General features: G+C 44.9%; 1 non-coding gene across 1 annotated transcript; it reads left to right on the forward strand.

The window, feature by feature from the left end:
- The first annotated feature begins 18,350 nt into the window (after positions 1-18,350).
- trnah-gug (transfer RNA histidin (anticodon GUG)) lies at positions 18,351-18,422 on the forward strand. The gene has a single exon. It is a non-coding gene; the product is annotated as a tRNA-His (tRNA).
- Positions 18,423-21,201: the final 2,779 nt, after the last annotated feature.

Below are 21,201 nucleotides of genomic sequence, written 5' to 3' on the forward strand. Positions count from 1 at the left end.
CCCGCGGAGCGTCGAACCCCCTCACAACTGTCGGCTTAATATTTAACGCACTGCTTCACAAGGCTCATTTTATTTATCCCGCTCCCTCTGGAAAGATTTGGGTAATATCGATATCGATCTCGAGGAAACGGGAGGATTGCCTCATCATCTGGATTAATTTCCTGACACTAGATCTGCATTTGGTTTAATATTTTCATTCAATAGGTATCTTTCAACCGTCTTTTCAAACAATCATGCTGCAAGCGAGAGGCGCACGGAGTAAATTCTTCGCCGGAGTGAAGACCTTGTCTGCGTGTGACGGTGGGACTTTGGTCCACATGGTAAATTCCGGTAAGCTTTCCGCAAGTTAAATGCAAATTAAGAGTCAGGCATTGTCATAGATTTTTCAATTTCAAGTGTCTTAAATTGCCTTGTTAAACAGAAACTGCCTGGCAGTGGCATTTACTTGTCCATCAGCTGAACGAAGTTGCTTCAATAGCTTTAACTTACTGCAGCAGGAAGCTAAGCTAGCGAGCTAGTGACTCAACAGAGGCTCGATGAAAGCAATCAGGATTTTAAAGTGCACTGCAGCCACTGTGAGTCCGTGGTGGAAGGAGCGAATGTTGAAGTTGATTCATGGGGGTGTCAGTCAAGCGCGTTGTTTGTCCTGGATGGGGTCGAGCTTCTTGAGTGTTGCTGGAGCTGCACTCAACCAACGAATGGAGGGTATTCCAAAACACTCCTGACTGGTACAAAAACAAGAAATACTGGAATCACTCAGCAGGTCTGGCAGCATCTGTGGAAAGAGAAGCAGAGTTAACGTTTCGGGTCAGTGACCCTTCTTCGGAACTGGTGGTGCCTGCCTTCCTGTCTTGTGGATGGTGGGCAGGCTTTGGGGATTCAGAAGTTAAATTAGCAGCTTGTGACCTGCTCCTGTAGCCACAGTACTTATATGGCTGATTTAGTTCAGTTTCTGGCTAGTTGTAACCCGGCACATGTTGATAGTTCGGGATTCAGCGATGGTAATGCCATTGACTGTCAAGCGGAGATGGTTGGATACTCACTTGTTGCAGTTGGTCATTGCCTGGCACTTATGTGGCGCGAATGTAATTGTCTGCCTGTGTGCTTATTTCTGTCCATGTGTATGTTTCTGCGCCTCACATTTTCTACACTTTTCTGCGTGCCAGTTTGCCTCATAGATTCCTCGCTGCCTACATCCGGTTACTCTGCATCTTAATTTACAAAGAGACGGAAATGTGAATTATAAGTTTTCTTTCAACAGTGTCCGATGGAAGGTGAAACAAGTGTCATCAAATATTTTTTTTCGAAAGATTCAGTGGAACAGGAACGATGCATCCCACCATATATAGGCTGTGGATGCGTTCCTCATTGGTATAATGCTGAGTATCCTCACCTGTCATATGGGACACCTGGGGTTGAAATTGCTGACAGCAACAATGCGATTTGAACAAGTCAACCCTTTCGTCATTGTTTAATTTCCTAAATATCATATACCTGGAACATTAACTCTGTTTCTCATGACAAAGTCAAAGCTGCTAATTAGCTCAAGCAGTGGCTTTTGATATATCAAGGTTCCAGCATCTTCAGCATTTCGCCTTTGTATGACGTTGGGGAATATATGACTCTTTTCGCGGAAAAAGTCGACTCCGTTTCGAACCGCAGCGTTTGATATTTCCCCCAACTTGCAATGCAAAACCATGGGCTGGGCGGGCAGTCATCAGGAAAGGCAGCTTTCAGTTAGTTTCGAAATTGAAATGTGCTGTTTAGGACAGCCTGGGCGAACGGTCTAAGGCAGTGGATTAAAGCTGTAATCGCTCCTGGGGCGTGTGTCGTATTACATTACTGCCAAAATTTTTTACAGATCTGATGTTGGTCCCATCGCAAAAATGCATCGTTTCGAGGCAGTGTCGGTTGTGACATTGCTACAGCTGCCCGGGTTCGTAACCACAGCTAGTGTGTGGCGCCGTGATCGTATAGTGGTTAGTACTCTGCGTTGTGGTCGCAGCAACCTCGGTTCGAATCCGAATCACAGCAATAACTGTTTGCAGTTCTCCTTTCTCCTCGACGTCACTTGGAGAGCCCACTAAAATCCCTGTTTATTTATATGCTTGTTTGCTGACCAAAAGCAATTTGCTCTATCCAAACCTCACACTGTTGGATGTCTGTGCTTGATGCTCCCCAATTCAAACCTGCCTCTTCCCTCACATTTTCCTCCCTTCCACAATCACTAACCCTACTTTACTTTAGTCCTTCCATTTCGTTGTCACTTTACTGCCGCCTTAACAACTATAATAATCACCATCAATACTTACAACTTTACGCTGCTTTGCCGCCACCGCTCTTCCTCGAGGTCCATCTCCCATTCGCACTAATGTACATCTCACCCTTGAAACCAGTCCATGCATTTAGACCTGTGGGACGGCTAGGCAGACAAGCGCTGCAAAAGCAGGTCTGGCCTTCCGAAGGGCAGTGGCCCGATTGTTCACAACATTATCTTCGGAATCTATTGATAATTTCAATGCTTACTGATGACCTGGACTTTCTTTGCCTCTAAACACCTATCACAGATCGCCAAAAGTACTGAAAGTCTTTGTTGTCTTCTTCATATAATGCTGCATTTTAATGGTCAATAGATATTGTGTGATTATTTCTCTGGTGTAAGTAATCTATTTTATATATTTGATCTTTGCCTCGGTGATTCATCTCTATCCTGCACGTTTAGCTTGAATCTGGTTGCAATTTATAATCAGAGATAAGGTTTGAGCAGCCGGCGGGCAGCAACAGAGACTGGGGCTGGTCTGTGCGCTGTGGGAGCAGACCACCACATTTCTGCTGTTCACATTCAGTATCCAGCAGAATACTGATGTTATATTGCCATTAAATATCAGAGGATTTAGATTATTGCACGGATCGCTGCAGTTCTTTTCGAGTTGAGGAATTTGCAGCAAATTGAATATCAGAGAACCAACTAAACTGTCGTTACCGAGATTCAACACACAGTGCGGAGTCAGCGAGGTGAGGATTAATTTTAAAGTGAACGGTCGTTGATCTGAAATGTTATCTTCCCTCCTCTCTCCACCGATGCTGCTTCATTTGCTGAACATTTCCAACATTGCTGTCGCAAGTTGGACTGCCAGTGACCACAGTGTTTTGCTGTCATAGCAGAGTTTAAATTGTTGATGAATAAGTAGCCACAGTTGTGATGGCCGAGTCCTTAATGCGTTGCATTTGCAATTCGCTCGTATTTCCCCGCGGAGCGTCGAACCCCCTCACAACTGTCGGCTTAATATTTAACGCACTGCTTCACAAGGCTCATTTTATTGACCCCGCTCCCTCTGGAAAGATTTGGGTAATATCGATATCGATCTCGAGGAAACGGGAGGATTGCCTCATCATCTGGATTAATTTCCTGACACTAGATCTGCATTTGGTTAAATGTTTTCATTCAATAGGTACCTTTCAACCGTCTTTTCAAATAATCATGCTGCAAGCGAGAGGCGCACGGAGTAAATTCTTCGCCGGAGTGGAGACCTTGTCTGCGTGTGACGGTGGGACTTTGGTCCACATGGTAAATTCCGGTAAGCTTTCCGCAAGTTCAATGCAAATTAAGAGTCAGGCATTGTCATAGTTTTTTCAAACTTCAAGTGTCTTAAATTGCCTTGTTAAACAGAAACTGCCTGGCAGTGGCATTTACTTGTCCATCAGCTGAACGAAGTTGGTTCAATAGCTTTAACTTACTGCAGCAGGAAGCTAAGCTAGCGAGCTAGTGACTCAACAGAGGCTCGATGAAAGCAATCAGGATTTTAAAGTGCACTGCAGCCACTGTGAGTCCGTGGTGGAAGGAGCGAATGTTGAAGTTGATTCATGGGGGTGTCAGTCAAGCGCGTTGTTTGTCCTGGATGGGGTCGAGCTTCTTGAGTGTTGCTGGAGCTGCACTCAACCAACAAATGGAGGGTATTCCAAAACACTCCTGACTGGTACAAAAACAAGAAATACTGGAATCACTCAGCAGGTCTGGCAGCATCTGTGGAAAGAGAAGCAGAGTTAACGTTTCGGGTCAGTGACCCTTCTTCGGAACTGGTGGTGCCTGCCTTCCTGTCTTGTGGATGGTGGGCAGGCTTTGGGGATTCAGATGTTAAATTAGCAGCTTGTGACCTGCTCCTGTAGCCACTGTACTTATATGGCTGATTTAGTTCAGTTTCTGGCTAGTTGTAACCCGGCACATGTTGATAGTTCGGGATTCAGCGATGGTAATGCCATTGACTGTCAAGCGGAGATGGTTGGATACTCACTTGTTGCAGTTGGTCATTGCCTGGCACTTATGTGGCGCGAATGTAATTGTCTGCCTGTGTGCTTATTTCCGTCTATGTGTATCTTTCTGCGCCTCACATTTTCTACACTTTTCTGCGTGCCAGTTTGCCTCACAGATTCCTCGCTGCCTACATCCGGTTACTCTGCATCTTAATTTACAAAGAGACGGAAATGTGAATTATAAGTTTTCTTTCAGCAGTGTCCGATGGAAGGTGAAACAAGTGTCATCAAATATTTTTTTTCGAAAGATTCAGTGGAACAGTAACGATGCATCCCACCACATATAGGCTGTGGATGCGTTCCTCATTGGTATAATGCTGAGTATCCTCACCTGTCATATGGGACACCTGGGGTTGAAATTGCTGACAGCAACAATGCGATTTGAACAAGTCAACCCTTCCGTCATTGTTTAATTTCCTAAATATCATATACCTGGAACATTAACTCTGTTTCTCATGACAAAGTCAAAGATGCTAATTAGCTCAAGCAGTGGATTTTTATATATCAAGGTTCCAGCATCTTCAGCATTTCGCCTTTGTATGACGTTGGGGAATATATGACTCTTTTCGCGGAAAAAGTCGACTCCGTTTCGAACCGCAGCGTTTGATATTTCCCCCAACTTGCAATGCAAAACCATGGGCTGGGCGGGCAGTCATCAGGAAAGGCAGCTTTCAGTTAGTTTCGAAATTGAAATGTGCTGTTTAGGACAGCCTGGGCGAACGGTCTAAGGCAGTGGATTAAAGCTGTAATCGCTCCTGGGGCGTGTGTCGTATTACATTGCTGCCAAAATTTTTTACAGATCTGATGTTGGTACCATCGCAAAAATGCATCGTTTCGAGGCTGTGTCGGTTGTGACATTGCTGCAGCTGCCCGGGTATGTCGCCGCAGCTAGTGTGTGGCGCCGTGATCGTATCGTGGTTAGTACTCTGCGTTGTGGCCCCAGCGACCTCGATTCGAATCCGCATCACGGCAATAACTGTTTGCAGTTTTCCTTTCTCCTCGACGCCCACTTGGAGAGCCCCCGAAAATCCGTGTTTATTTATATGCTGGTTTGCTGACCAAAAGCAATTTGCTCCATCCAAACCTCGCACTGTTGGATGTCTGTGCTTGATGCTCCCCAATTCAAATCTGCCTCTTCCCTCACATTTTCCTCCCTTCCACAATCACTAACCCTACTTTACTTTAGACCTTCCATTTCGTTGTCACTTTACTGCCGCCTTAACATCTATAATAATCACCATCAATACTTACAACTTTACGCTGCTTTGCCGCCACCGCTCTTCTTCGAGGTCCATCTCCCATTCGCACTAATGTGCATCTCTCCCTTGAAACCAGTCCATGCATTTAGACCTGTGGGACGGCTAGGCAGACAAGCGCTGCAAAAGCAGGTCTGGCCTTCCGAAGGGCAGCGGCCCGATTGTTCACAACATTATCTTCGGAATCTATTGATAATTTCAATGCTTCCTGATGACCTGGACTTTCTTTGCCTCTAAACACCTATCACAGATCGCCAAAAGTACTGAAAGTCTTTGTTGTCTTCTTCATATAATGCTGCATTTTAATGGTCAATAGATATTGTGTGATTATTTCTCTGGTGTAAGTAATCTATTTTATATATTTGATCTTTGCCTCGGTGATTCATCTCTATCCTGCACGTTTAGCTTGAATCTGGTTGCAATTTATAATCAGAGATAAGGTTTGAGCAGCCGGCGGGCAGCAACAAAGACTGGGGCTGGTCTGTGCACTGCGGGAGCAGACCACCACATTTCTGCTGTTCACATTCAGTATCCTGCAGAATACTGATGTTATATTGCCATTAAATATCAGAGGATTTAGATTATTGCACGGATCGCTGCAGTTCTTTTCGAGTTGAGGAATTTGCAGCAAATTGAATATCAGAGAACCAACTAAACAGTCGTTACCGAGATTCAACACACAGTGCAGAGTCAGCGAGGTGAGGATTAATTTTAAAGTGAACGGTCGTTTATCTGAAATGTTATCTTCCCTCCTCTCTCCACCGATGCTGCTTCATTTGCTGAACATTTCCAACATTGCTGTCGCAAGTTGGACTGCCAGTGACCACAGTGTTTTGCTGTCATAGCAGAGTTTAAATTGTTGATGAATAAGTAGCCACAGTTGTGATGGCCGAGTCCTTAATGCGTTGCATTTGCAATTCGCTCGTATTTCCCCGCGGAGCGTCGAACCCCCTCACAACTGTCGGCTTAATATTTAACGCACTGCTTCACAAGGCTCATTTTATTTATCCCGCTCCCTCTGGAAATATTTGGGTAATATCGATATCGATCTCGAGGAAACGGGAGGATTGCCTCATCATCTGGATTAATTTCCTGACACTAGATCTGCATTTGGTTTAATATTTTCATTCAATAGGTACCTTTCAACCGTCTTTTCAAATAATCATGCTGCAAGCGAGAGGCGCACGGAGTAAATTCTTCGCCGGAGTGGAGACCTTGTCTGCGTGTGACGGTGGGACTTTGGTCCACATGGTAAATTCCGGTAAGCTTTCCGCAAGTTCAATGCAAATTAAGAGTCAGGCATTGTCATAGTTTTTTCAAACTTCAAGTGTCTTAAATTGCCTTGTTAAACAGAAACTGCCTGGCAGTGGCATTTACTTGTCCATCAGCTGAACGAAGTTGGTTCAATAGCTTTAACTTACTGCAGCAGGAAGCTAAGCTAGCGAGCTAGTGACTCAACAGAGGCTCGATGAAAGCAATCAGGATTTTAAAGTGCACTGCAGCCACTGTGAGTCCGTGGTGGAAGGAGCGAATGTTGAAGTTGATTCATGGGGGTGTCAGTCAAGCGCGTTGTTTGTCCTGGATGGGGTCGAGCTTCTTGAGTGTTGCTGGAGCTGCACTCAACCAACGAATGGAGGGTATTCCAAAACACTCCTGACTGGTACAAAAACAAGAAATGCTGGAATCACTCAGCAGGTCTGGCAGCATCTGTGGAAAGAGAAGCAGAGTTAACGTTTCGGGTCAGTGACCCTTCTTCGGAACTGGTGGTGCCTGCCTTCCTGTCTTGTGGATGGTGGGCAGGCTTTGGGGATTCAGAAGTTAAATTAGCAGCTTGTGACCTGCTCCTGTAGCCACAGTACTTATATGGCTGATTTAGTTCAGTTTCTGGCTAGTTGTAACCCGGCACATGTTGATAGTTCGGGATTCAGCGATGGTAATGCCATTGACTGTCAAGCGGAGATGGTTGGATACTCACTTGTTGCAGTTGGTCATTGCCTGGCACTTATGTGGCGCGAATGTAATTGTCTGCCTGTGTGCTTATTTCTGTCTATGTGTATGTTTCTGCGCCTCACATTTTCTACACCTTTCTGCGTGCCAGTTTGCCTCACAGATTCCTCGCTGCCTACATCCGGTTACTCTGCATCTTAATTTACAAAGAGACGGAAATGTGAATTATAAGTTTTCTTTCAACAGTGTCCGATGGAAGGTGAAACAAGTGTCATCAAATATTTTTTTTCGAAAGATTCAGTGGAACAGGAACGATGCATCCCACCATATATAGGCTGTGGATGCGTTCCTCATTGGTATAATGCTGAGTATCCTCACCTGTCATATGGGACACCTGGGGTTGAAATTGCTGACAGCAACAATGGGATTTGAACAAGTCAACCCTTTCGTCATTGTTTAATTTCCTAAATATCATATACCTGGAACATTAACTCTGTTTCTCATGACAAAGTCAAAGCTGCTAATTAGCTCAAGCAGTGGCTTTTTATATATCAAGCTTCCAGCATCTTCAGCATTTCGCCTTTGTATGACGTTGGGGAATATATGACTCTTTTCGCGGAAAAAGTCGACTCCGTTTCGAACCGCAGCGTTTGATATTTCCCCCAACTTGCAATGCAAAACCATGGGCTGGGCGGGCAGTCATCAGGAAAGGCAGCTTTCAGTTAGTTTCGAAATTGAAATGTGCTGTTTAGGACAGCCTGGGCGAACGGTCTAAGGCAGTGGATTAAAGCTGTAATCGCTCCTGGGGCGTGTGTCGTATTACATTGCTGCCAAAAATTTTTACAGATCTAATGTTGGTCCCATCGCAAAAATGCATCGTTTCGAGGCAGTGTCGGTTGTGACATTGCTACAGCTGCCCGTGTTCGTAACCACAGCTAGTGTGTGGCGCCGTGATCGTATAGTGGTTAGTACTCTGCGTTGTGTTCGCAGCAACCTCGGCTCGAATCCGCGTCACGGCAATAACTGTTTGCAGTTCTCCTTTCTCCTCGACGCCACTTGGAGAGCCCACTAAAATCTGTGTTTATTTATATGCTTGTTTGCTGACCAAAAGCAATTTGCTCCATCCAAACCTCGCACTGTTGGATGTCTGTGCTTGATGCTCCCCAATTCAAACCTGCCTCTTCCCTCACATTTTCCTCCCTTCCACAATCACTAACCCCACTTTACTTTAGTCCTTCCATTTCGTTGTCACTTTACTGCCGCCTTAACAACTATAATAATCACCATAAATACTTACAACTTTACGCTGCTTTGCCGCCACCGCTCTTCCTCGAGGTCCATCTCCCATTCGCACTAATGCACATCTCACCCTTGAAACCAGTCCATGCATTTAGACCTGTGGGACGGCTAGGCAGACAAGCGCTGCAAAAGCAGGTCTGGCCTTCCGAAGGGCAGTGGCCCGATTGTTCACAACATTATCTTCGGAATCTATTGATAATTTCAATGCTTACTGATAGAACATAGAACATAGAAAAATATAGCACAGAACAGGCCCTTCGGCCCACGACGTTGTGCCGATCCTTTGTCCTCTGGCAAGGACAATTTAATCTATACCCCATCATTCTCCTTTATCCATATACCTATCTAAAAGCCACTGATGACCTGGACTTTCTTTGCCTCTAAACACCTATCACAGATCGCCAAAAGTACTGAAAGTCTTTGTTGTCTTCTTCATATAATGCTGCATTTTAATGGTCAATAGATATTGTGTGATTATTTCTCTGGTGTAAGTAATCTATTTTATATATTTGATCTTTGCCTCGGTGATTCATCTCTATCCTGCACGTTTAGCTTGAATCTGGTTGCAATTTATAATCAGAGATAAGGTTTGAGCAGCCGGCGGGCAGCAACAGAGACTGGGGCTGGTCTGTGCGCTGTGGGAGCAGACCACCACATTTCTGCTGTTCACATTCAGTATCCAGCAGAATACGGATGTTATATTGCCATTAAATATCAGAGGATTTAGATTATTGCACGGATCGCTGCAGTTCTTTTCGAGTTGAGGAATTTGCAGCAAATTGAATATCAGAGAACCAACTAAACTGTCGTTACCGAGATTCAACACACAGTGCGGAGTCAGCGAGGTGAGGATTAATTTTAAAGTGAACGGTCGTTGATCTGAAATGTTATATTCCCTCCTCTCTCCACCGATGCTGCTTCATTTGCTGAACATTTCCAACATTGCTGTCGCAAGTTGGACTGCCAGTGACCACAGTGTTTTGCTGTCATAGCAGAGTTTAAATTGTTGATGAATAAGTAGCCACAGTTGTGATGGCCGAGTCCTTAATGCGTTGCATTTGCAATTCGCTCGTATTTCCCCGCGGAGCGTCGAACCCCCTCACAAGTGTCGGCTTAATATTTAACGCACTGCTTCACAAGGCTCATTTTATTGACCCCGCTCCCTCTGGAAAGATTTGGGTAATATCGATATCGATCTCGAGGAAACGGGAGGATTGCCTCATCATCTGGATTAATTTCCTGACACTAGATCTGCATTTGATTAAATGTTTTCATTCAATAGGTACCTTTCAACCGTCTTTTCAAATAATCATGCTGCAAGCGAGAGGCGCACGGAATAAATTCTTCGCCGGAGTGGAGACCTTGTCTGCGTGTGACGGTGGGACTTTGGTCCACATGGTAAATTCCGGTAAGCTTTCCGCAAGTTCAATGCAAATTAAGAGTCAGGCATTGTCATAGTTTTTTCAAACTTCAAGTGTCTTAAATTGCCTTGTTAAACAGAAACTGCCTGGCAGTGGCATTTACTTGTCCATCAGCTGAACGAAGTTGGTTCAATAGCTTTAACTTACTGCAGCAGGAAGCTAAGCTAGCGAGCTAGTGACTCAACAGAGGCTCGATGAAAGCAATCAGGATTTTAAAGTGCACTGCAGCCACTGTGAGTCCGTGGTGGAAGGAGCGAATGTTGAAGTTGATTCATGGGGGTGTCAGTCAAGCGCGTTGTTTGTCCTGGATGGGGTCGAGCTTCTTGAGTGTTGCTGGAGCTGCACTCAACCAACGAATGGAGGGTATTCCAAAACACTCCTGACTGGTACAAAAACAAGAAATGCTGGAATCACTCAGCAGGTCTGGCAGCATCTGTGGAAAGAGAAGCAGAGTTAACGTTTCGGGTCAGTGACCCTTCTTCGGAACTGGTGGTGCCTGCCTTCCTGTCTTGTGGATGGTGGGCAGGCTTTGGGGATTCAGAAGTTAAATTAGCAGCTTGTGACCTGCTCCTGTAGCCACAGTACTTATATGGCTGATTTAGTTCAGTTTCTGGCTAGTTGTAACCCGGCACATGTTGATAGTTCGGGATTCAGCGATGGTAATGCCATTGACTGTCAAGCGGAGATGGTTGGATACTCACTTGTTGCAGTTGGTCATTGCCTGGCACTTATGTGGCGCGAATGTAATTGTCTGCCTGTGTGCTTATTTCTGTCTATGTGTATGTTTCTGCGCCTCACATTTTCTACACTTTTCTGCGTGCCAGTTTGCCTCACAGATTCCTCGCTGCCTACATCCGGTTACTCTGCATCTTAATTTACAAAGAGACGGAAATGTGAATTATAAGTTTTCTTTCAACAGTGTCCGATGGAAGGTGAAACAAGTGTCATCAAATATTTTTTTTCGAAAGATTCAGTGGAACAGGAACGATGCATCCCACCATATATAGGCTGTGGATGCGTTCCTCATTGGTATAATGCTGAGTATCCTCACCTGTCATATGGGACACCTGGGGTTGAAATTGCTGACAGCAACAATGCGATTTGAACAAGTCAACCCTTTCGTCATTGTTTAATTTCCTAAATATCATATACCTGGAACATTAACTCTGTTTCTCATGACAAAGTCAAAGCTGCTAATTAGCTCAAGCAGTGGCTTTTTATATATCAAGCTTCCAGCATCTTCAGCATTTCGCCTTTGTATGACGTTGGGGAATATATGACTCTTTTCGCGGAAAAAGTCGACTCCGTTTCGAACCGCAGCGTTTGATATTTCCCCCAACTTGCAATGCAAAACCATGGGCTGGGCGGGCAGTCATCAGGAAAGGCAGCTTTCAGTTAGTTTCGAAATTGAAATGTGCTGTTTAGGACAGCCTGGGCGAACGGTCTAAGGCAGTGGATTAAAGCTGTAATCGCTCCTGGGGCGTGTGTCGTATTACATTGCTGCCAAAAATTTTTACAGATCTAATGTTGGTCCCATCGCAAAAATGCATCGTTTCGAGGCAGTGTCGGTTGTGACATTGCTACAGCTGCCCGTGTTCGTAACCACAGCTAGTGTGGCGCCGTGATCGTATAGTGGTTAGTACTCTGCGTTGTGGTCGCAGCAACTTCGGCTCGAATCCGCGTCACGGCAATAACTGTTTGCAGTTCTCCTTTCTCCTCGACGCCACTTGGAGAGCCCACTAAAATCTGTGTTTATTTATATGCTTGTTTGCTGACCAAAAGCAATTTGCTCCATCCAAACCTCGCACTGTTGGATGTCTGTGCTAGATGCTCCCCAATTCAAACCTGCCTCTTCCCTCACATTTTCCTCCCTTCCACAATCACTAACCCCACTTTACTTTAGTCCTTCCATTTCGTTGTCACTTTACTGCCGCCTTAACAACTATAATAATCACCATCAATACTTACAACTTTACGCTGCTTTGCCGCCACCGCTCTTCCTCGAGGTCCATCTCCCATTCGCACTAATGTACATCTCACCCTTGAAACCAGTCCATGCATTTAGACCTGTGGGACGGCTAGGCAGACAAGCGCTGCAAAAGCAGGTCTGGCCTTCCGAAGGGCAGTGGCCCGATTGTTCACAACATTATCTTCGGAATCTATTGATAATTTCAATGCTTACTGATGACCTGGACTTTCTTTGCCTCTAAACACCTATCACAGATCGCCAAAAGTACTGAAAGTCTTTGTTGTCTTCTTCATATAATGCTGCATTTTAATGGTCAATAGATATTGTGTGATTATTTCTCTGGTGTAAGTAATCTATTTTATATATTTGATCTTTGCCTCGGTGATTCATCTCTATCCTGCACGTTTAGCTTGAATCTGGTTGCAATTTATAATCAGAGATAAGGTTTGAGCAGCTGGCGGGCAGCAACAGAGACTGGGGCTGGTCTGTGCGCTGTGGGAGCAGACCACCACATTTCTGCTGTTCACATTCAGTATCCAGCAGAATACGGATGTTATATTGCCATTAAATATCAGAGGATTTAGATTATTGCACGGATCGCTGCAGTTCTTTTCGAGTTGAGGAATTTGCAGCAAATTGAATATCAGAGAACCAACTAAACTGTCGTTACCGAGATTCAACACACAGTGCGGAGTCAGCGAGGTGAGGATTAATTTTAAAGTGAACGGTCGTTGATCTGAAATGTTATCTTCCCTCCTCTCTCCACCGATGCTGCTTCATTTGCTGAACATTTCCAACATTGCTGTCGCAAGTTGGACTGCCAGTGACCACAGTGTTTTGCTGTCATAGCAGAGTTTAAATTGTTGATGAATAAGTAGCCACAGTTGTGATGGCCGAGTCCTTAATGCGTTGCATTTGCAATTCGCTCGTATTTCCCCGCGGAGCGTCGAACCCCCTCACAAGTGTCGGCTTAATATTTAACGCACTGCTTCACAAGGCTCATTTTATTTATCCCGCTCCCTCTGGAAAGATTTGGGTAATATCGATATCGATCTCGAGGAAACGGGAGGATTGCCTCATCATCTGGATTAATTTCCTGACACTAGATCTGCATTTGATTAAATGTTTTCATTCAATAGGTACCTTTCAACCGTCTTTTCAGATAATCATGCTGCAAGCGAGAGGCGCACGGAGTAAATTCTTCGCCGGAGTGGAGACCTTGTCTGCGTGTGACGGTGGGACTTTGGTCCACATGGTAAATTCCGGTAAGCTTTCTGCAAGTTAAATGCAAATTAAGAGTCAGGCATTGTCATAGTTTTTTCAAACTTCAAGTGTCTTAAATTGCCTTGTTAAACAGAAACTGCCTGGCAGTGGCATTTACTTGTCCATCAGCTGAACGAAGTTGCTTCAATAGCTTTAACTTACTGCAGCAGGAAGCTAAGCTAGCGAGCTAGTGACTCAACAGAGGCTCGATGAAAGCAATCAGGATTTTAAAGTGCACTGCAGCCACTGTGAGTCCCTGGTGGAAGGAGCGAATGTTGAAGTTGGTTCATGGGGGTGTCAGTCAAGCGCGTTGTTTGTCCTGGATGGGGTCGAGCTTCTTGAGTGTTGCTGGAGCTGCACTCAACCAACAAATGGAGGGTATTCCAAAACACTCCTGACTGGTACAAAAACAAGAAATGCTGGAATCACTCAGCAGATCTGGCGGCATCTGTGGAAAGAGAAGCAGAGTTAACGTTTCGGGTCAGTGACCCTTCTTCGGAACTGGTGGTGCCTGCCTTCCTGTCTTGTGGATGGTGGGCAGGCTTTGGGGATTCAGAAGTTAAATTAGCAGCTTGTGACCTGCTCCTGTAGCCACAGTACTTATATGGCTGATCTAGTTCAGTTTCTGGCTAGTTGTAACCCGGCACATGTTGATAGTTCGGGATTCAGCGATGGTAATGCCATTGACTGTCAAGCGGAGATGGTTGGATACTCACTTGTTGCAGTTGGTCATTGCCTGGCACTTATGTGGCGCGAATGTAATTGTCTGCCTGTGTGCTTATTTCTGTCTATGTGTATGTTTCTGCGCCTCACATTTTCTACACTTTTCTGCGTGGCAGTTTGCCTCACAGATTCCTCGCTGCCTACATCCGGTTACTCTGCATCTTCATTTACAAAGAGACGGAAATGTGAATTATAAGTTTTCTTTCAGCAGTGTCCGATGGAAGGTGAATCAAGTGTCATCAAATATTTTTTTTTCGGAAGATTCAGTGGAACAGGAACGATGCATCCCACCATATATAGGCTGTTGATGCGTTCCTCATTGGTATAATGCTGAGTATCCTCACCTGTCAGATGGGACACCTGGGGTTGAAATTGCTGACAGCAACAATGCGATTTGAACAAGTCAACCCTTCCGTCATTGTTTAATTTCCTAAATATCATATACCTGGAACATTCACTCTGTTTCTCATGACAAAGTCAAAGCTGCTAATTAGCTCAAGCAGTGGCTTTTTATATATCAAGGTTCCAGCATCTTCAGCATTTCGCCTTTGTATGACGTTGGGGAATATATGACTCTTTTCGCGGAAAAAGTCGACTCCGTTTCGAACCGCAGCGTTTGATATTTCCCCCAACTTGCAATGCAAAACCATGGGCTGGGCGGGCAGTCATCAGGAAAGGCAGCTATCAGTTAGTTTCGAAATTGAAATGTGCTGTTTAGGACAGCCTGGGCGAACGGTCTAAGGCAGTGGATTAAAGCTGTAATCGCTCCTGGGGCGTGTGTCGTATTACATTGGTGCCAAAATTTTTTACAGATCTGATGTTGGTCCCATCGCAAAAATGCATCGTTTCGAGGCAGTGTCGGTTGTGACATTGCTGCAGCTGCCCGGGTTTGTAACCACAGCTAGTGTGTGGCGCCGTGATCGTATAGTGGTTAGTACTCTGCGTTGTGGTCGCAGCAACCTCGGTTCGAATCCGAATTACGGCAATAACTGTTTGCAGTTCTCCTTTCTCCTCGACGCCACTTGGAGAGCCCACTAAAATCCCTGTTTATTTATATGCTTGTTTGCTGACCAAAAGCAATTTGCTCCATCCAAACCTCGCACTGTTGAATGTCTGTGCTTGATGCTCCCCAATTCAAACCTGCCTCTTCCCTCACATTTTCCTCCCTTCCACAATCACTAACCCCACTTTACTTTAGTCCTTCCATTTCGTTGTCACTTTACTGCCGCCTTAACAACTATAATAATCACCATCAATACTTACAACTTTACGCTGCTTTGCCGCCACCGCTCTTCCTCGAGGTCCATCTCCCATTCGCACTAATGTACATCTCACCCTTGAAACCAGTCCATGCATTTAGACCTGTGGGACGGCTAGGCAGACAAGCGCTGCAAAAGCAGGTCTGGCCTTCCGAAGGGCAGTGGCCCGATTGTTCACAACATTATCTTCGGAATCTATTGATAATTTCAATGCTTACTGATGACCTGGACTTTCTTTGCCTCTAAACACTTATCACAGATCGCCAAAAGTACTGAAAGTCTTTGTTGTCTTCTTCATATAATGCTGCATTTTAATGGTCAATAGATATTGTGTGATTATTTCTCTGGTGTAAGTAATCTATTTTATATATTTGATCTTTGCCTCGGTGATTCATCTCTATCCTGCACGTTTAGCTTGAATCTGGTTGCAATTTATAATCAGAGATAAGGTTTGAGCAGCCGGCGGGCAGCAACAGAGACTGGGGCTGGTCTGTGCGCTGTGGGAGCAGACCACCACATTTCTGCTGTTCACATTCAGTATCCAGCAGAATACGGATGTTATATTGCCATTAAATATCAGAGGATTTAGATTATTGCACGGATCGCTGCAGTTCTTTTCGAGTTGAGGAATTTGCAGCAAATTGAATATCAGAGAACCAACTAACCTGTCGTTACCGAGATTCAACACACAGTGCAGAGTCAGCGAGGTGAGGATTAATTTTAAAGTGAACGGTCGTTTATCTGAAATGTTATCTTCCCTCCTCTCTCCACCGATGCTGCTTCATTTGCTGAACATTTCCAACATTGCTGTCGCAAGTTGGACTGCCAGTGACCACAGTGTTTTGCTGTCATAGCAGAGTTTAAATTGTTGATGAATAAGTAGCCACAGTTGTGATGGCCGAGTCCTTAATGCGTTGCATTTGCAATTCGCTCGTATTTCCCCGCGGAGCGTCGAACCCCCTCACAACTGTCGGCTTAATATTTAACGCACTGCTTCACAAGGCTCATTTTATTGACCCCGCTCCCTCTGGAAAGATTTGGGTAATATCGATATCGATCTCGAGGAAACGGGAGGATTGCCTCATCATCTGGATTAATTTCCTGACACTAGATCTGCATTTGGTTTAATATTTTCATTCAATAGGTACCTTTCAACCGTCTTTTCAAATAATCATGCTGCAAGCGAGAGGCGCACGGAGTAAATTCTTCGCCGGAGTGGAGACCTTGTCTGCGTGTGACGGTGGGACTTTGGTCCACATGGTAAATTCCGGTAAGCTTTCCGCAAGTTAAATGCAAATTAAGAGTCAGGCATTGTCATAGTTTTTTCAAACTTCAAGTGTCTTAAATTGCCTTGTTAAACAGAAACTGCCTGGCAGTGGCATTTACTTGTCCATCAGCTGAACGAAGAGTGTTCAATAGCTTTAACTTACTGCAGCAGGAAGCTAAGATAGCGAGCTAGTGACTCAACAGAGGCTCGATGAAAGCAATCAGGATTTTAAAGTGCACTGCAGCCACTGTGAGTCCGTGGTGGAAGGAGCGAATGTTGAAGTTGATTCATGGGGTGTCAGTCAAGCGCGTTGTTTGTCCTGGATGGGGTCGAGCTTCTTGAGTGTTGCTGGAGCTGCACTCAACCAACAAATGGAGGGTATTCCAAAACACTCCTGACTGGTACAAAAACAAGAAATGCTGGAATCACTCAGCAGGTCTGGCAGCATCTGTGGAAAGAGAAGCAGAGTTAACGTTTCGGGTCAGTGACCCTTCTTCGGAACTGGTGGTGCCTGCCTTCCTGTCTTGTGGATGGTGGGCAGGCTTTGGGGATTCAGAAGTTAAATTAGCAGCTTGTGACCTGCTCCTGTAGCCACAGTACTTATACGGCTGATTTAGTTCAGTTTCTGGCTAGTTGTAACCCGGCACATGTTGATAGTTCTGGATTCAGCGATGGTAATGCCATTGACTGTCAAGCGGAGATGGTTGGATACTCACTTGTTGCAGTTGGTCATTGCCTGGCACTTATGTGGCGCGAATGTAATTGTCTGCCTGTGTGCTTATTTCTGTCTATGTGTATGTTTCTGCGCCTCACATTTTCTACACTTTTCTGCGTGGCAGTTTGCCTCACAGATTCCTCGCTGCCTACATCCGGTTACTCTGCATCTTAATTTACAAAGAGACGGAAATGTGAATTATAAGTTTTCTTTCAACAGTGTCCGATGGAAGGTGAAACAAGTGTCATCAAATATTTTTTTTCGAAAGATTCAGTGGAACAGGAACGATGCATCCCACCATATATAGGCTGTGGATGCGTTCCTCATTGGTATAATGCTGAGTATCTTCACCTGTCATATGGGACACCTGGGGTTGAAATTGCTGACTGCAACAATGCGATTTGAACAATTCAACCCTTTCGTCATTGTTTAATTTCCTAAATATCATATACCTGGAACATTAACTCTGTTTTTCATGACAAAGTCAAAGCTGCTAATTAGCTCAAGCAGTGGCTTTTTATATATCAAGGTTCCAGCATCTTCAGCATTTCGCCTTTGTATGACGTTGGGGAATATATGACTCTTTTCGCGGAAAAAGTCGACTCCGTTTCGAACCGCAGCGTTTGATATTTCCCCCAACTTGCAATGCAAAACCATGGGCTGGGCGGGCAGTCATCAGGAAAGGCAGCTTTCAGTTAGTTTCGAAATTGAAATGTGCTGTTTAGGACAGCCTGGGCGAACGGTCTAAGGCAGTGGATTAAAGCTGTAATCGCTCCTGGGGCGTGTGTCGTATTACATTGCTGCCAAAAATTTTTACAGATCTGATGTTGGTCCCATCGCAAAAATGCATCGTTTCGAGGCAGTGTCGGTTGTGACATTGCTGCAGCTGCCTGGGTTCGTAACCACAGCTAGTGTGTGGCGCCGTGATCGTATAGTGGTTAGTACTCTGCGTTGTGGTCGCAGCAACCTCGGTTCGAATCCGAGTCACGGCAATAACTGTTTGCAGTTCTCCTTTCTCCTCGACGCCACTAGGAGTGCCCACTAAAATCCCTATTTATTTATATGCTTGTTTGCTGACCAAAAGCAATTTGCTCCATCCAAACCTCACACTGTTGGATGTCTGTGCTTGATGCTCCCCAATTCAAACCTGCCTCTTCCCTCACATTTTCCTCCCTTCCACAATCACTAACCCTACTTTACTTTAGTCCTTCCATTTCGTTGTCACTTTACTGCCGCCTTAACAACTATAATAATCACCATCAATACTTACAACTTTACGCTGCTTTGCCGCCACCGCTCTTCCTCGAGGTCCATCTCCCATTCGCACTAATGTGCATCTCTCCCTTGAAACCAGTCCATGCATTTAGACCTGTGGGACGGCTAGGCAGACAAGCGCTGCAAAAGCAGGTCTGGCCTTCCGAAGGGCAGTGGCCCGATTGTTCACAACATTATCTTCGGAATCTATTGATAATTTCAATGCTTACTGATGACCTGGACTTTCTTTGCCTCTAAACACCTATCACAGATCGCCAAAAGTACTGAAAGTCTTTGTTGTCTTCTTCATATAATGCTGCATTTTAATGGTCAATAGATATTGTGTGATTATTTCTCTGGTGTAAGTAATCTATTTTCTATATTTGATCTTTGCCTCGGTGATTCATCTCTATCCTGCACGTTTAGCTTGAATCTGGTTGCAATTTATAATCAGAGATAAGGTTTGAGCAGCCGGCGGGCAGCAACAGAGACTGGGGCTGGTCTGTGCGCTGTGGGAACAGACCACCACATTTCTGCTGTTCACATTCAGTATCCAGCAGAATACTGATGTTATATTGCCATTAAATATCAGAGGATTTAGATTATTGCACGGATCGCTGCAGTTCTTTTCGAGTTGAGGAATTTGCAGCAAATTGAATATCAGAGAACCAACTAAACAGTCGTTACCGAGATTCAACACACAGTGCAGAGTCAGCGAGGTGAGGATTAATTTTAAAGTGAACGGTCGTTGATCTGAAATGTTATCTTCCCTCCTCTCTCCACCGATGCTGCTTCATTTGCTGAACATTTCCAACATTGCTGTCGCAAGTTGGACTGCCAGTGACCACAGTGTTTTGCTGTCATAGCAGAGTTTAAATTGTTGATGAATAAGTAGCCACAGTTGTAATGGCCGAGTCCTTAATGCGTTGCATTTGCAATTCGCTCGTATTTCCCCGCGGAGCGTCGAACCCCCTCACAACTGTCGGCTTAATATTTAACGCACTGCTTCACAAGGCTCATTTTATTGACCCCGCTCCCTCTGGAAAGATTTGGGTAATATCGATATCGATCTCGAGGAAACGGGAGGATTGCCTCATCATCTGGATTAATTTCCTGACACTAGATCTGCATTTGGTTAAATGTTTTCATTCAATAGGTACCTTTCAACCGTCTTTTCAAATAATCATGCTGCAAGCGAGAGGCGCACGGAGTAAATTCTTCGCCGAAGTGGAGACCTTGTCTGCGTGTGACGGTGGGACTTTGGTCCACATGGTAAATTCCGGTAAGCTTTCCGCAAGTTAAATGCAAATTAAGAGTCAGGCATTGTCATAGTTTTTTCAAACTTCAAGTGTCTTAAATTGCCTTGTTAAACAGAAACTGCCTGGCAGTGGCATTTACTTGTCCATCAGCTGAACGAAGTTGGTTCAATAGCTTTAACTTACTGCAGCAGGAAGCTAAGCTAGCGAGCTAGTGACTCAACAGAGGCTCGATGAAAGCAATCAGGATTTTAAAGTGCACTGCAGCCACTGTGAGTCCGTGGTGGAAGGAGCGAATGTTGAAGTTGATTCATGGGGGTGTCAGTCAAGCGCCTTGTTTGACCTGGATGGGGTCGAGCTTCTTGAGTGTTGCTGGAGCTGCACTCAACCAACGAATGGAGGGTATTCCAAAACACTCCTGACTGGTACAAAAACAAGAAATGCTGCAATCACTCAGCAGGTCTGGCAGCATCTGTGGAAAGAGAAGCAGAGTTAACGTTTCGGGTCAGTGACCCTTCTTCGGAACTGGTGGTGCCTGCCTTCCTGTCATGTGGATGGTGGGCAGGCTTTGGGGATTCAGAAGTTAAATTAGCAGCTTGTGACCTGCTCCTGTAGCCACAGTACTTATATGGCTGATCTAGTTCAGTTTCTGGCTAGTTGTAACCCGGCAGATGTTGATAGTTCGGGATTCAGCGATGGTAATGCCATTGACTGTCAAGCGGAGATGGTTGGATACTCACTTGTTGCAGTTGGTCATTGCCTGGCACTTATGTGGCGCGAATGTAATTGTCTGCCTGTGTGCTTATTTCTGTCTATGTGTATCTTTCTGCGCCTCACATTTTCTACACTTTTCTGCGTGGCAGTTTGCCTCACAGATTCCTCGCTGCCTACATCCGGTTACTCTGCATCTTCATTTACAAAGAGACGGAAATGTGAATTATAAGTTTTCTTTCAACAGTGTCCGATGGAAGGTGAAACAAGTGTCATCAAATATTTTTTATCGAAAGATTCAGTGGAACAGTAACGATGCATCCCACCATATATAGGCTGTGGATGCGTTCCTCATTGGTATAATGCTGGGTATCCTCACCTGTCATATGGGACACCTGGGGTTGAAATTGCTGACAGCAACAATGCGATTTGAACAAGTCAACCCTTTCGTCATTGTTTAATTTCCTAAATATCATATACCTGGAACATTAACTCTGTTTCTCATGACGAAGTCAAAGCTGCTAATTAGCTCAAGCAGTGGCTTTTTATA

Source organism: Heterodontus francisci, chromosome 29, assembly GCF_036365525.1.
Source record: "Heterodontus francisci isolate sHetFra1 chromosome 29, sHetFra1.hap1, whole genome shotgun sequence".
Lineage (NCBI taxonomy): Eukaryota > Metazoa > Chordata > Chondrichthyes > Heterodontiformes > Heterodontidae > Heterodontus > Heterodontus francisci.